The following is a 14,996-nucleotide window of genomic DNA, read 5'->3' on the forward strand; positions in this document are numbered from 1 at the left end:
CTGGACACGTACAGATCTCCACGCTGACTGATTTTTAGACTCCTTGCTTTCCAACAGTTGTGTTTGTTTCTGAGTTGGAGCATTTTCATGTCTCTCATGGAATAGGGTTGTTTTGAAAAGTTACTTTTAATTCTAGCAATGTTCTGTTTATAAATACAAGGTTTTCTAAATGGAAATTTGTTTTGAAATAAAAAGAAGTTCTCTGTCTTCAAACAACATTTAGACGACAGGGAAATGTTGAGCATTTGATAAATTTTGATTGGTTCTTATTCCTTAAAAGCTAGAGGCTAAAATCATTATTATTTCCATAGCATCGAAAGACATGAACTAGGCCTGAAAGCAAGTGGAAAATACTGCATCACAGTCCATGCACTTACTTTCTATTAAAAAGAGACAAGTAGGTATAACCAAAAATCAGAATAATTGGGAAAAAATTCACAGCTGTAGCAAGTGGGAGTAGGTGTGTGCCCAAGCCCTTTGAGTGCCACGTTGCTGCTGTGCTGTGCTGGACGAGGGGCTACAGGGGAACTCCGGAGTGGGTATGACCCTGTGGGACAGAGAGGAAAGGGAAAGGGCAGCCAATAGGTCTTGCCGTGATTCTGAGAAAGAGCGAGGGTGTCTTCACATGTACTATCATTGTTCACACAGCTAAGTCACGTGGAGATGATTTCTTTCCTGAGCGTATGTTAATCAAAATGGTTCAATCTACAATATATTCTAAACATGCAAGAAATATCAGGAATTTCTATCGCTGTGTACTGGCCCGCTGTGCACAGTAAGTAAATCTTCCCCTAGGTTTGACTTCCAGCAGGCGTCTGCGAAAGGACATGTCACTGTAACTGTGCACTTACTTTTGCATAGCAGATCTGTGCCTTCCTGGAATAGACCTGCTAGTCAGCAGCAGCATCTGGTATCATCAGAAAGTTCCAAAAAAATATAGTATTAGATCAATCTGTTCATCCTAGAAGAATTTTAGTTCCTTTTGCTGTTTCTATTTATGGGGCGGTTGTTCTTTTACCATGTACAGCTTGCATAGAGATACAGATAAAGAAGAACAACAAATAAGTTCTTGTTTTCTTTCATTTAAGAATCTAAGTTAGTAAATCATTTAAGCATATGCCTGAACTCAGTGGGTTTTAATAAGATTTAGCCAAATGCTGAAGGTAAGTAGGTCCTTAATACCTTATGAAAAAAATGGATATCTAAGGAAAGCACCTAATGATGTAACAGTACCTGTTTTCTGTATCTAAGAGATACAAAATATCGAAGAGATACAGATATCTAAGAGATCTGTTCAGTGCACAAGCATGGTATTAAACATCTGAGATCAGTCTAGTTAGTTCTTTTGCATGCTGCAGAAAGACAGAGATGGATGGCAGTTGTAGTTGTCCGTGTTTTTGCACATTTTAATAATAGTAGTGATCCTTTAGTCTCCTGTCCTAGTCTAATGTCTGAGCCATCCACTCCTGCAGGCCCAGTGGGTGTATCTGGATAACTGTAACTCTCCTAGTTCCACACTGAGCTGCTTTAAAAGGTGACTGTTTTCCTCAGTGTATGATACCACAATTATTTGGGTACTCGAATTTCATGGCCAGTGGTTGCTTTCATGAATACAATTTCATGACAGTGGCCTAGCCTGTCTTTGCCAAGCTGTTAGCCTGGCTCCACTCTATAAAACTATAACACGTGCCATACAGTAGGTTAATGATTGCGTGAGTGAAACTACTGTTACCTTCTCAGCTGAAGGTTATCAGCTTTGACAGTGTTTGCTGATGTCCAGTGAACCATAAGCCATATTCTAAGAGTACTTACTGCTTTACTGTCTTACTGCCAAGGCAATTCATGAGCAGTTCGCGAGGAAAAAATGTGACCAGGACTGAGGAGAACACATGAAATTTTGGAGGGGAAAAAAAAAGTATTAGGCCATGCTAACTCATCAAAATAGGCCATGAAGTAGGCTATAAAAGAGATGAAACAATAAGAGAGACATCATAGTGGAAATAACTACAGGACCATCCATGTCAGTCTGGTCCATACTTTTCACTCGCTCCCATACGTGCCTCGTTTCAAAGCAATCTGACATTTGGGCTCTGTTAGAACACTTCTTGCCAAGAAATCAGTGTATAGTTTCACAAATATTATTGAGGTCTCACAAAGTGCCTGTGAGGTAGATCAGTGAAGTTATCTTATTTTTTTAGATGAGTAAATTACAGCATAGACAGGTGAATGATTTTTTTTTTTTTTTTTTTTTTTTTTTTTTTTTTTTTCCCCTGAGACTGCAGCAAGCCAGCTTTAAAGCCAGAAACAAGATCCCAAGTGTCCTGGCTCCTTCATCCTGGTTTTATAACCAGCACTGCATGACCTCTGATTTAACAGAGCCCTAGTAAGTCATTTTTGTGCATTAAATATCATGTCTGATTATGAGTCAGATGTGTCTATACTTGGTGCTAGTCCCTATGCATTAAAAGAGAAGGAAGAGGTGCTGCTCGATAGGATTATAGTTAATAATGTTTTGCCAATCAGCCTGAAATACTCTTTAGTAGTCAGTGTCTGTTGTTCTTAACCCAATGCCAGCAGTGTAGAGAAATATTTAGAAAATCAACTAAAAGGTTGAAAAGCTTTCCATATTACCAAGCTCATGGATATCCCATGATTTCATGTGATGCTTCATCCTGAGGGAAAGCCGTGATTTCTCATGATAAAGATAGTCCAAAGACACTTCCATCCACAGAGCAGGAACTAGTGAGCTTTTGAACTGTAACTCCTATGAGGTACAGAAGTGCTCCCAAAGCTCCAGAAACATGGACTGACGAGAAATAATATATTTTGCATTAGATAAAGTACACATTAAGAAAAACACTTTTATTTGGGAATGTAGCAAGAGTACTGAATAGCTATTTGTAGAGGTTTGATTGACAACATCATGGTCCTAATCAAAAAGAAACCCCTAATAAGTTTCTTTTTAAAAAGCAAAAGGGTAAGCCCTAAGATTTTCTGGCTAAAAATATAAAATCAGTCATTCTGTGGAATGTATATTTACAATCAGTCATTAGAAATATAGAAAGAACTGAAAAAAAAATTACAGGGGAATAAAGATTGACTTAACTGACAGCTAAATATTAAATATTAACAGTGTTCATAAGAACAAGGGAAATTATAAAGGGCTTGCCAAACTGTGAATTGTCCAAAATGACTGACTGAATCAAGAAGTTAAACATCCTTGGGCAAAGCAAACTATATACCAGCAAAGGTCATTACTGTTTCCTCATAGGGTTTAGCTCTTTTGCTTTGCAATTGAGCTGGTTTTTTAAAAATAGTTACAGTATGCAGACTTAAAGGTCTTGGTCTGTGTTAAATAAAGAGGCTTTGAAACCAATACCCCCTAACAGTTGTTCATGATTACTAGCAAGTTATTAGGATGTTACTTGTTGCAGCTTCGCTGTGTGATATTGTGTGTGAAGACTACAGCAGCCACACAATGGTTAAAGATCAGAGGTTTAATTAGCCATATTTTATTGGGCTTGCCTTTAGGCCTCAGAAATAAAATGACTGAAAGAAGACCAAAGGAAAGATTTTTTTGTCTTCCATGGGAGCAGTCTCAGGATTGCAGCCTGCCAAGAGTGCTCTGCACTGCATCTATGCCATTGCACTTATTACTATCATGTTGCTGTTTCAGATTGTGGCAATATAATTAATTTTCTTTATTACATCTGTATTCCACTTCCACAGGATTTACTAAAAAACTAGAACTAATGTGAAACACTGAGAAACTAGTGATTGCTTTCCTCATGTGAAGGTAAACGTACATCTATATCCATAAGGCTGCTGACAATATTGCACAATATTGCATATTTTCTGCGATTGACTTGAGCAACAGGAACAGCAAGAGTCTGACGGCAGCTCAAGTACCCTGTTCACAAGATGATGGTGCACTGTTAACTGAATCAAAGCTAAGACTAAGCACTACTTGAAGCTATTACCATTCAAGTGAGACCAGTTAAAAAGCGAGCACCAATTTAGAGCTAGTGACCTTGAGCTGTGAGTGTTGTATTATCGGATGCAGCTGAATATGGATCTGGCTCAGCTGAGGGTTAGGCACCAACTCAGAGTAAAGAAATTATAAGTAAAAAGCCATTGCATGAGAGGCTCCGTCTGCCTCGCTTTCAGCTCTCATTCTCCACAAAATCAGAAAATTGATGGTAAATGCACAACATCTTATCGTCCATGGGTGGTTAGAGAATTCCAAATTGAAAGGGGCTGAGATTATTCTTGCCTAGCAGGTGAAACACTAACTATATTTCAGTGCATTTGTGTATATCAATTGAAAACATAATTTACCTAGGATGTCAGGAATGACATTGCTTTTCATTAACCTTAAATAATGTTATGAGGCTTTGCTCTACTACTATGTAGGTACATGTACTGTCAATTTCTGTGCATATATATAGATACAGAATTAAGACAGCATTGGAAATTCCTCAAAACCTTGCCAGAAGAAACCTATTAAGAGCTTGTAGCAGGTATTTATTTTATGTTTTAAAAATTCAATAGACTCCAGTTAATCTGCCCTCTGGTAATCCACAGAATAGTGATTGAGCCAGACACTTAGCTGGTGTAATGTAGTGAAGCTCTTCTGAAAGCAACGGTTAGGCTGCCACTCTAAGATATAAGAGGCTTAGGCTCAATTCCCTAATTTACCACAGATCTCTTGTGTAACCTTGGGCAAATTCTGTATTTCTAGATGAAAAAAGGGTTTACAGGCATTGAACAAAGTTAGAATCCTGACAGTGCTCAGACTTCCTACGTTATGTGTAAGGACAGCCAGGCTCATTAAATGGAATGCAAAATAAAAAACGCAGTGGCCGGACACTAAGGAGGCTCCTCACCATCCTCACATAATCAGTATATGCCTTTAGGAAGCCAATTCTATGTTCTTTCCAATGAGAATCCTCTGGTACTGCTTATATCAACAGCAGAGCACCTAGTTTCTTGCTGCTCCTGAAGAAAGGCAAGAATTAGGAGCCAAGCTATTCAGTTCTGTCATGACAAAAGCCTTCATGGGCAGGCATGGACGCCAGCTTTTCCAGTCTCTGGTCAAGCCACAGCTGAGAGTATGTTTCAAGCATCAGATCTCTGGAATTGGGCATCAAAAGAGGGACTTTGGAGAAATTAATGACTAACAGTTAATCTTTCTATTGTTGCTTCAAGACCTCAACATGGAATTGGAAGGCAAATGCATTAAGGAGTATAAAACATTCTGTTACTGTAGCAATGGGGACCATATAAGTAGCTAAAATTAATAGATGCTCTCATTTATAATTGCTAAGAGTTTGAGCACCAGAGTGCATTACAAGTGAGTATGGGGGGAATGTTTGAGCTCTACAGAGTTAATAGTCTGATCTCTGGTCCATACAGGTGGAGCTGTCTGGGGGATCGCTGTATGGAGATGAGCCAGACTAAAAGGTCTACCATGCAGGCAAGAGTGCAGAATAGGCACCTTCATAGCAGCAAAGCAAATACAGGATGTAGATGCTCTGCAAGCAAATGGTCAAGTGAGCAGTGATGTCAGTGCCCTTTTTGTAGCTTTGTGTTTCAGTTCATGATGTAAGAAATCTTTATTGTGAACACAGTTCCAGGAATGAGTGAATGGAAAACATTTTAGGGAACAAGTCTATCATAAGAAAGGGGGGAGAAGTGGGCCTGATAACAATTTCAGAGGCCAAAATGAAATGAGAAACAAGCAGGAGAAAATATTAAATCAAATGAGAAACGTATGGCAGGCATTCTCTGAAATTAGAGAAATGTTTTTGGGTGAATTCTGCAAAATTACCACAGGACAAGTATCTAAAGAAGAGGGGTGTGTGAGCATGCATGTAGTACATCAGGAAACAAGTTTCATGCTTCCCACCTGCAGGATACTGCTTTGTCAAGTGACATCTCCCCATGAAATGAAAAGTTATTTGCTCTCTGTTACTCTAGATGTTGATAGCATTTTCTCCAGCCTCATCTTCTCCCCCTCTTCACATTTGACCAAGGACAGGTATTGATATCCACTTTGACTATTCAGGAACATTTTCTGACACAAAATCTCACTTGGAGAGAAGTGGGGCAATTTATGGTTGAGTTACTTATTGCTGGATCTCCTCTAAGTAGGACTGCCAAAAGACAGTGATGTGTCAGGTGTGCTAGCAGGAGCCCCGCATTGTCCGTAGTGATGAGAACAACTCGCACTGAACTATTGGTAACTCCTGGCATTATTAGGCTTTGCATAGAACAAAGCAAGTACAGGAGAGCTCCAGCCATCTTAAACTGGTCCTTCTGTACAAGACAAGCAGAAAAGGCTGAAACAGTTGCTGTTCTGCAGGTGGCATATTTTCCTTATTCATTGTATGTGCTGTTAAACTGCACAAAGTCCCTACCAAAATTGGTGTGAACTCTGCTAGGCATTCCCTGTCTCTGTAATGGGGATTGTTCAGGCAGGGAATTCCTGTCCAAACTGGTGGTCCTGAGCAGGCGTTTGTACCATCCAGCATGTGTGTAATGAGTTGATCCTTTTGCTGCTCCCTACGACCTCTGATACCTACTTCTATAGGCAATGCAAATACCCACGTCCCTTCTCCTCCCCACCAGGAGTGTTGTTCAGTCGTTAGCCAGAACAAACACAGGCTGTGACAGAGCAAGAATTGAGTTCAAGTTTCCTGGACCCTAGTCTGGTTTCACAAAGACTGCTTTTGTGCTGAAATTCAGCTATGGTTTTCAGAAAGCATCAGTGCAAAGCCAAGGATTATGGTTCTTCTACAATGAGAGGTCAAAAGTAGAGTTTGGCTCTGAATTTCATGCATCTTTTTGAGCAGATCTATGTGTAAAATTTAGTGGTCTTTCTGCTCGCAAGATCAGAAGTAGGGAGTACACATAAATGAATGTCATTGCAAGGAAAAACAAGTATTCTAAATTTGTAGAAAAGATGGAAGAATTCTCGCTCGTTTTCCGAACTAACCACATTAGTAGTCAGCAAAAGACTTGGTATAATGGTATAGTATCGGAAGACCTCTGACATATTGATCGTGGTAGAAAAAGCAATGCTTGGAGGCTCTTCCTTACAGCTGTCTGCACAACAAACAGTTCAAATAATTTTTATAATATTCTACTGCATTAAATATTTCAGTAAAAAAATTCTACATTGCTGACATTGATGCATCATTACCCCATGATAGCTGTGGTGAAACCTCAAGTACAGACAAACTGAAATTTCCAGTTTGCCTACCAAACACGTGCTGTGTGTTAGAATGAGCATGCACAGTGTATCCAAAACTGTTCTCTGCTTTTGGAAATACCAGTGGGATTCCTGCTGTGTGTGAACTGTACCTTTTAGACATAATGAGAATTGTTTCACACAGCATTGAATTACTGGTAGCTGCATAGCCTTGCAAATGCCAGTGCTCCAGCTCCCTGGGTAAAATGTACTGCAGAGAAATGTTTGCCAAAAACATCAGTATGGAGAAGCAGCCAAAGCAGTAAGTATATTTTGAGGTTTACAGCTGCTCTGAGAAGAGATTCAGAGATTTTTTACCTTACATTTCAGGGGAACAACGAGCAATAATTTCATCCTGCTCCATCCTGATACAGGGGGACATACCTTCTCTAATTTCTTTCCTTACTGAACTTAATTACAGTGAGCTCAGGCTCCATGACAGGTCGCTGTACAACCTGCTCAGTTTATATACATGCTGCAAAACCCAGTGAACTGCAATGCAAACTAAGAGTCTGAACTCCATGAGAAATGTGTGTGATTCCCTTGCTCCACAGTACTGGAGGCTTAGCATGACACAGAGGTGACAATGCCATAAATTTCCATTTAGGCCACATGCATTAATCTATGAGCACCGACTGTGCAGAAACCGCGTAGGTCAGAGCCACGCACACTGGACAGCAGTCACTAACCACACAAAAGGGTGGTGGAAGTAAAAGAAATCTGAATACTTCATTCCTTAGAAAAGTGCTCAGTGCAAACATGGGCATGCTTTGTTTCTGTGTTCAGATTATGAAACTGGATGAACATTTGCCTCCCTTGGCAACAGGGAAAGATATTCTTTAGCTTTCATTGAGTCACAGCGTTAAAATCTGCATTTATTTGTTTATTCTATTAACTGGCAGATCTATAGCTTAATCTTTCCATTTAACAAATTAGCAAAATTTTCTTTATGTCCTCCACTCTGTCAGTAGGAAAATCACTGCCTTTGAAGTGGGTGTTTTGGTAGGTCCTCATAGCTCTGTCTCCACTACTGGAAAGTTTTGGGTTGGTTTTTTTTTAACTTCCTGTTAGCTCTGAAGCAATTAGTGTGTGGTAAAATCTACAGCAGGGGGGAAACTTTTCCAATAAAACACCTGATAAGCGATACTGATTTGTCAAAATCAAAACTGGTCCTGGGAATCTATTTTCATTCAATTCTAGTTCTGAAATTGTCAGCATATCTGGTTCTGCATTCTCAAAATGAAAGCTAATGTTTTTTGGCTTTGAATAATTTTTGGATTGACTTGGATGAGAAGTGTAGTTTGAACTGTCTTGTTGATGAAGAAACAAAACCACTAGGGAAATCCTAACATGGGCAAAATACTTTGTAATTTTCTATATGATACAAAATGGCTCATTTAGAAGAGGATTGTACCATAAGTTGCATATGTGTGTTCAGTTAAAAAAAAACAACACACAAACACACAAACCAAAAAAACCATCACAAAACAAAACCAAAACACACAAACCCTGTAACTTTTCCTTCCCTAGCAGACAAAAAAAACAAAACAGGGACAGAGAACCAGTATCCAAATAACCCTCTTTAATAACCGTCTACCGAAAGACTGTTTCCTGAGTTCAACTAAGAGACTGCGTGTATAGCATCATGATAGATGACACTTGCTGAGACCTCAGATAAAGACTCCTGTGGAACAGCATAATTGATGGAGAGATCAAGATCATGGCACTGGCTGCTTCTTGCTTTCCTTAAAATACTGACCTTGGTAGCTTTTCAGGCCATGCCTGTGTTTCCTGTAACTCATTTATTTGACGTGAGCTAATGTTTTTCTAAGCTGCTTTGTCAAGTGATTGAAGTTATTAGTAAAATTATGACGTTTGTTGTCCCTTCTAAGAGATAAAAGTTAGTCTTTTACTTCATGTTATATATATGCTCAGTTTGAGTAACAATAATTATAGAGTATCCAACTAGTTCCTTCATTTACCTTGGCATCGCACATTTTTTTTAAAACTAACAACCTAAGAAAATAGTGGATTTTCTTTTTAAAGGAAAGAGGAGTAAAATGAACCCAGCAAAAGCTATAAACCAAATTAAGAACACAGATTTATAAGCTTCTTTAAAAACTAGACAGAGCAAAATCTGTTGCTATTGTTATTTTTATCCTGAGAAGTCACCCTGTGCTACAATATACTAAATGGTACTATGTACACTGCTCACTGTAAAACAGCTAAACATCCATGAGTCATTTGTTTAATCATTTCTGAGTTTTTATGCCAAGCACCTGCCTTTTAATTTGCTACGACCAACCTGAAACATCTGTCAATTTTTTCCCCATGAATTAATAACTCTGTAATTAAAATCCAGCAGAGAGCTCAGCTGAGACTCCTGGTTAATTAGGACAGGAGATAGCCATGTGAGAGGCATGGCATTACATTAGTTGGAGGAGGCTTGGATTTGAACCGGGGCTCTGTGGGTGGCATGGAGCTACCAGTCCATGATTTAACTATGAAGCTTTTGGAAATTTGTTCCCATAGCCAGTACACCTATTTGTGGGCAATCAAATATTGCTGAAATTATTTAATTAGGACGCAGTGCCTGAAAACTATTTTCTTTAAGTATGTATTTTTAAAGGATCTGGGTTTTGTTATTGCTATTCTCCAAATACTAAGAAAATGTGAAGAAACAGTGCTGAACTAAGCTCTTGCCTAGAGCTGTTTTGCACTTCAAGTGGCAGTGGGAGTGTCACAGAGAGAAAAATGACCTTCTTGGTAAAGGCCATACCTGCCGCTAATGTGTAAAGCTTGAGGATTTTAGTTTCTTCCACGATTGCTTTCTACACTGATAATTGCAATGGTGTCCAAATAATCAAGATTGTTGCTGGTGCTGAAAATATCAGCTTGATTCAGGTTGATTCCTGCATCTTTTGAAAGGCTTCATATACCACATACTTGATATATAAGGGTTTGGGGATTGTTTTTTTGCTTTTTGTTTTGTATTAAAATAGGAGACAAAAATATTTGTTGTTATATCACATCTCAGCACACCTATAAATTAAAACATCTATCCAAAGACCTCATCAGTTGTCAAATAATTTTTTTTAATTTTAAAAAGTACACCAATTAATATCACAGAATTTTTCAAGCTTCTTCACTGAAGGCAAAGAAATTTGTACTGCAGCTAAGAGTGAGATATGAAAAATTTTTATCATAAACTTCAGTAATGTGAAAACAAAATTAAACTAAACTTGTGGCACACCATAATGTATACCATATGTAATCTGAATGTCCTTCTGTGTACTACAGAGAAAAAACAGTATCATGGTAACTCAGAAAGCATTCCTGGTTTAATTGGACAATTGTGTTTTACTACTGTCCAAATTCACAAAAGATGTCCTATGAAATAAACTTCTTTAAATAGCCTCTAATGTAAAGAGATGTTCGGCCAATTAATATATTCTTTATTGCCAGCTTAAATGTGAACCAGTTATTTGCCATTTTCCTTTGATAGAAAAGGATGATAGATGATAGAAAAGTTCCCAACTTCTCATATGTTAGTTTGCTGTAAATCTGAATTACTGAGTTCATACCTTATTTTCCATTTTGAGCTTGCTCTTTACACAGCAGTATATATATAGCAGTTGCATCCCATTCATGGGAAAACTATCTACAATTCCTGTAATTTAAGATTCAGGGAGTTTTTTATTTCTTCTTAAGTTTTCCTGTGAGATTCAAGCAGAGGATTCTACCTTCCAGTGGATAAGGTATATTTAATAATTAACCTCATGCAGGAAAGTTGAGTCAAGACTCACAATATTCTGCAGTATAATAATGATTTCATCGTTTCTTTACAAATCTAGAATCCACTGACAGAAAATACACCACTGGAGAGAAGCTGGGGGAACTGGATGATGCATCTTTGTCTCTGAGAATGTGAACTTGAGAACAGGCTTTGGTAAATTTCCTAAATATACAACAAAATATTTACCTCCAGCCTTGATCCAGGGAAAAAGCAGGATTGTTTCCTGAAAGGAAAGGGAGGAGAGGCAGGAAAGCTTTTGGATTAACACCACATCGTGAAGTTAAAATCCTAGAGGGAGGTAACGTGTAGTAGCTTTTTTTTTTTTAAAAAAAAAAAAAAAAAAGATGTAAAATACTTATTTCTGAAAGATTTTACACTCAGCCTTATGTAAAACAAGCTATACATGGTTTTAATTTCAAAGTAGCCGTGACTCCCATAGTGTGTTATTAAAAAAAAAAAAAATGTTTTTCGCTTGGAATTCTCAGTGTTTTAGAAGGTGGAGAAATACAGATTTGTCCAACTTCACATGAAAGTCCCAGGGCAGTGATAGTGTGCTGAGGCTGTGGGGTCCAGGAATTGCAGCACAGAACCAAAACTGAGAAAACCTGACTGTCATCCACTTGTCAGTTGGAAAAATACCACATCCCTTACCCTGTTCTACCTTTTGAGAGCTTTGCATTGCATACATAGATTTTTTTTTTTTTAAATCTCAAATTACCAGAAAGCTAAAGAGCTGCATCTGAACCACGCTGTGTATGTGAGAAAACCCAGTATGGCTGATAGGGTATTGCCTTTTCGATAAACCATCCTTCACTTAGAGTAGCCACCACATAAAAAACGAGGATATTCGTTGAACAAGATTGCCCTCTGCAGGCCACCTCCCTCCTTCACGGCGATATTTGTTCCCCTTATCTACACAAGCAAATTAAATACGCTGCTAACATAATGGGGTTTGGATTTAAAAAAAACCCACAAAACAAAACCCCACAAAAAAACCCAAACAATAAAAATCAGTAATTACTTAAATAGATATTTGGGGACTGGTCTTTATTCTTAGTGAGACTGGGTCCCAAACATTAATTTAATTTGCCCAAATAGCTCCTGATTAGGTTTGCTGTTATCTGAAGGCAATGAGCTAATGGAGATGATGCAGAAGGGATTTGATTTAGCCCTCTAGCTGTTTGTTCAAGTTGAGCTACCAGCACAGGCCATAACCAGCATCTGGTCTAATGAGCTACAGTGAGAATCCTGCTGATTGTGTCTTTGTTGTACTGGATAACAAGGAAGAATCACACTAAAATAGACTTCTGGTGAAGGCTGGGAGAGTAAATACAGCTCTTGGGAGATGGAGGAGGGAATACTTTGCAACTCCTCATCTAATCTCTGCTGAATAATGATCTCTTAAGAATCTTTCTCGTTTTCAAACTAAACCAAAAATCATCACCATGGTTTATAATTTTCATATAACAAACAACAGCCGGTACAAGTCAATATCATAAAACAGTGTATGAATATGACAGCTGTTTAAGTATTTCACTCAAGGTGTTGCGTGTGTGTATGCGATTCCTTGAAAACAGGACCAAAGACTAAATAGGGTAAAGGTGTCATTTTTAAAAAACTAAATTAATGATATATAACTGAACTTTAAAACTAGCAAAACTAGATTGAAAAAATTGTTGCATAGCTATAGCAATTAGGGATGTGATTTTATATTCGTAATTGATGTAGCAACATCAACAAAACCTCTAGTACAAATAAAATTACATTACCAAGCCTGCTTATGTTGGTATAATACATGTTAGCTCAAGAGGCAGACATAAACTATGCCACTAAACACTCTTGTTTCAAAACATTTTGCAAAGAGAAATTATTTAGTCTCTTCCTTCTTTCTTTTCACAACATACTATGTGTGCTTGCAAAAGATGGAAAATGTCCTTAATAGTAATAATTAAGTATAATACTATATCTGCAATAATAGTAAAATTGCAAAGAGTGCAGTAGGACTCTCCTGGGACTCTTTGATCACCGACTCATAAATACCAAGGACTCCAGTCCAGAGAAGGCTGAAGAGACAGGCAGGCTTGTTTCAAGCAGAACCTGAAGCCCACTAGGAGTTCATAGATCAGACTAGTAGCCAATTTCAATGAGTACCTTTAATCAGTAAATTCAAATGAAAAAAGACTTCATCAGACTTTTTTCCCCTGAGTAGCTCAATAAAATATGCTCTCTGAAACAAGGTCTGACTCACATTGCAAGTTTAACAAGGGCTAATTTAAACAGGTCCTTATTTCAGTTTCGGTGTTAAAAGAGCAAATGAAATAAACACCTAAGTTTAGAGGACTTATTTCAAAATTCTGCAACGAAGAATAAACAAACTCCTGTTTTGACAGATGATGTCTGGCTTATAACCACATAACAAGAATAACAGAAACATGGAAAATTGAGGCACGTTCGTTAGAAACAATCTCGAATGGAACCTCACCACGCTGCACGCTGAACTCCACCCATTTACTATAGACAGAGTAAGAAAAAGACTCAGCTGCCACATTCATTGTACATGATCAACTTGCCTAGAAGTTCTTGTAATAACTTGCTTTTTGTAGAGCTGCTTGCAGGTATGCAAGCGTTCTTCTCCAGCCTTTATGTTAAAGCCATCCAGTAGATGGGGCCATAGAGTTACTCAAAATGCAGAAGAAAGTAAAATGAGTTTATCCTAGGAAGAACTCTCATAATCAGTGCAAATACAGCTTTGTTAATTCATGAAATTCTAATGTCAGGCAAATAATTTATTTGGTTATATCATGTTCTGACTGTATGACTGATTAAGCTGCATTCAAATGCTAGTTAATATGATTCTGTACTTGTTTGATACTGAAATAATTACAACTCTCAGTCAACAAAAATTACAGCTGAGGTTTTAATTTTCATTCATGCCACGTTCGTTCCCAAGTTTTGTATAGGTCTGAGATAGTCTGACTTGTGATAAAGTGACACAATGGAAGTCATTGATAGTAATTGTAGCAAGAAGGTCCCACACGTGTATGTGGCGAGAGGAACGTGTTAGTGATTCCTACATAATACAAATGATGACTGTATGAATGTAACTGATGTGCACTGCTTTTTTTCCTTACGTTTTTGAGATCTGTTCCTGTTAAATCTGTGAAACAGAAGAGAACATGTGGGTTTCAGAAAACACGTATGAATGTTGCAGGAGCAGCGGTGAGCCCCAGTGATTTCATAGTGGTGGATGCTAAAGTTGGAATGTGTCTGCACAGTGTGCAGTATGGTGAAGCAGAAGTTGTTGCTCTCACTGCGTTTGTAGTCCTCTTGTAAAATAAATTAATTGTGTGTAAGCAATTTAACCAGCAAATTGCATCAGGTATCAGTTTAAAAGTGTACATTCTATTTTGTGGCCTTTGAAAGGCCTCATTTTTTGTGGTCTCATACCTGAAGTGAAGGTCCTAACACTTGTATCATAAAGCTGATCCTTTAAAGTCAGTTCTGTAATTAAAAGTTCTTCAAAATACCTGAAAAAAAAAACAAAACAAAAAACAAAATTACCATCACTCTTCTGTGCCACTGAACAGATCTGTGGGGCTGAGTGCTGCAAGGCAGGTGCTTTTTTCCCTTTCCACTAAAGTCAACGTAGGTTCCAACAGGCAGGTCGGAGCCCCTGGGTAGGTCCGACCCAGGCGTTCCCAGCCTTGCCTTACCAAATGCCAAGTTCTTTGTGGTTTCAGCTATGAAGCCCCATCTGGGAGATAGCTGAGGGACCTCCGAGTTTGCCGTGAGCGGGGCGGTCCCGTCACACGTTAAACACTGGCCAAGCAGCGGGAAAAGGAGGACGTGGCTGCGTGATCCCCCGTGGGAGCCAGTGGGGTGCCTCGGGTGCGGAGCTGAGGTGCGGCGCTGACCCGTCGGTGCGGCACAGCCGTGAGGGGCCGGGCT

At 38.6% G+C, this 14,996-nt stretch overlaps 1 protein-coding gene across 1 annotated transcript in view; it reads left to right on the forward strand.

The window, feature by feature from the left end:
* TOM1L1 (target of myb1 (chicken)-like 1) overlaps positions 1-14,996 on the forward strand; it is a 245,547-nt gene that overhangs the window by 207,748 nt on the left and 22,803 nt on the right. The gene's annotated exons all lie outside the window — the stretch shown is intronic.

The sequence above is a fragment of the Charadrius vociferus genome, unplaced genomic scaffold (genome assembly GCF_000708025.1).
Source record: "Charadrius vociferus isolate BGI_N301 unplaced genomic scaffold, ASM70802v2 scaffold260, whole genome shotgun sequence".
NCBI classification, from domain to species: domain Eukaryota; kingdom Metazoa; phylum Chordata; class Aves; order Charadriiformes; family Charadriidae; genus Charadrius; species Charadrius vociferus.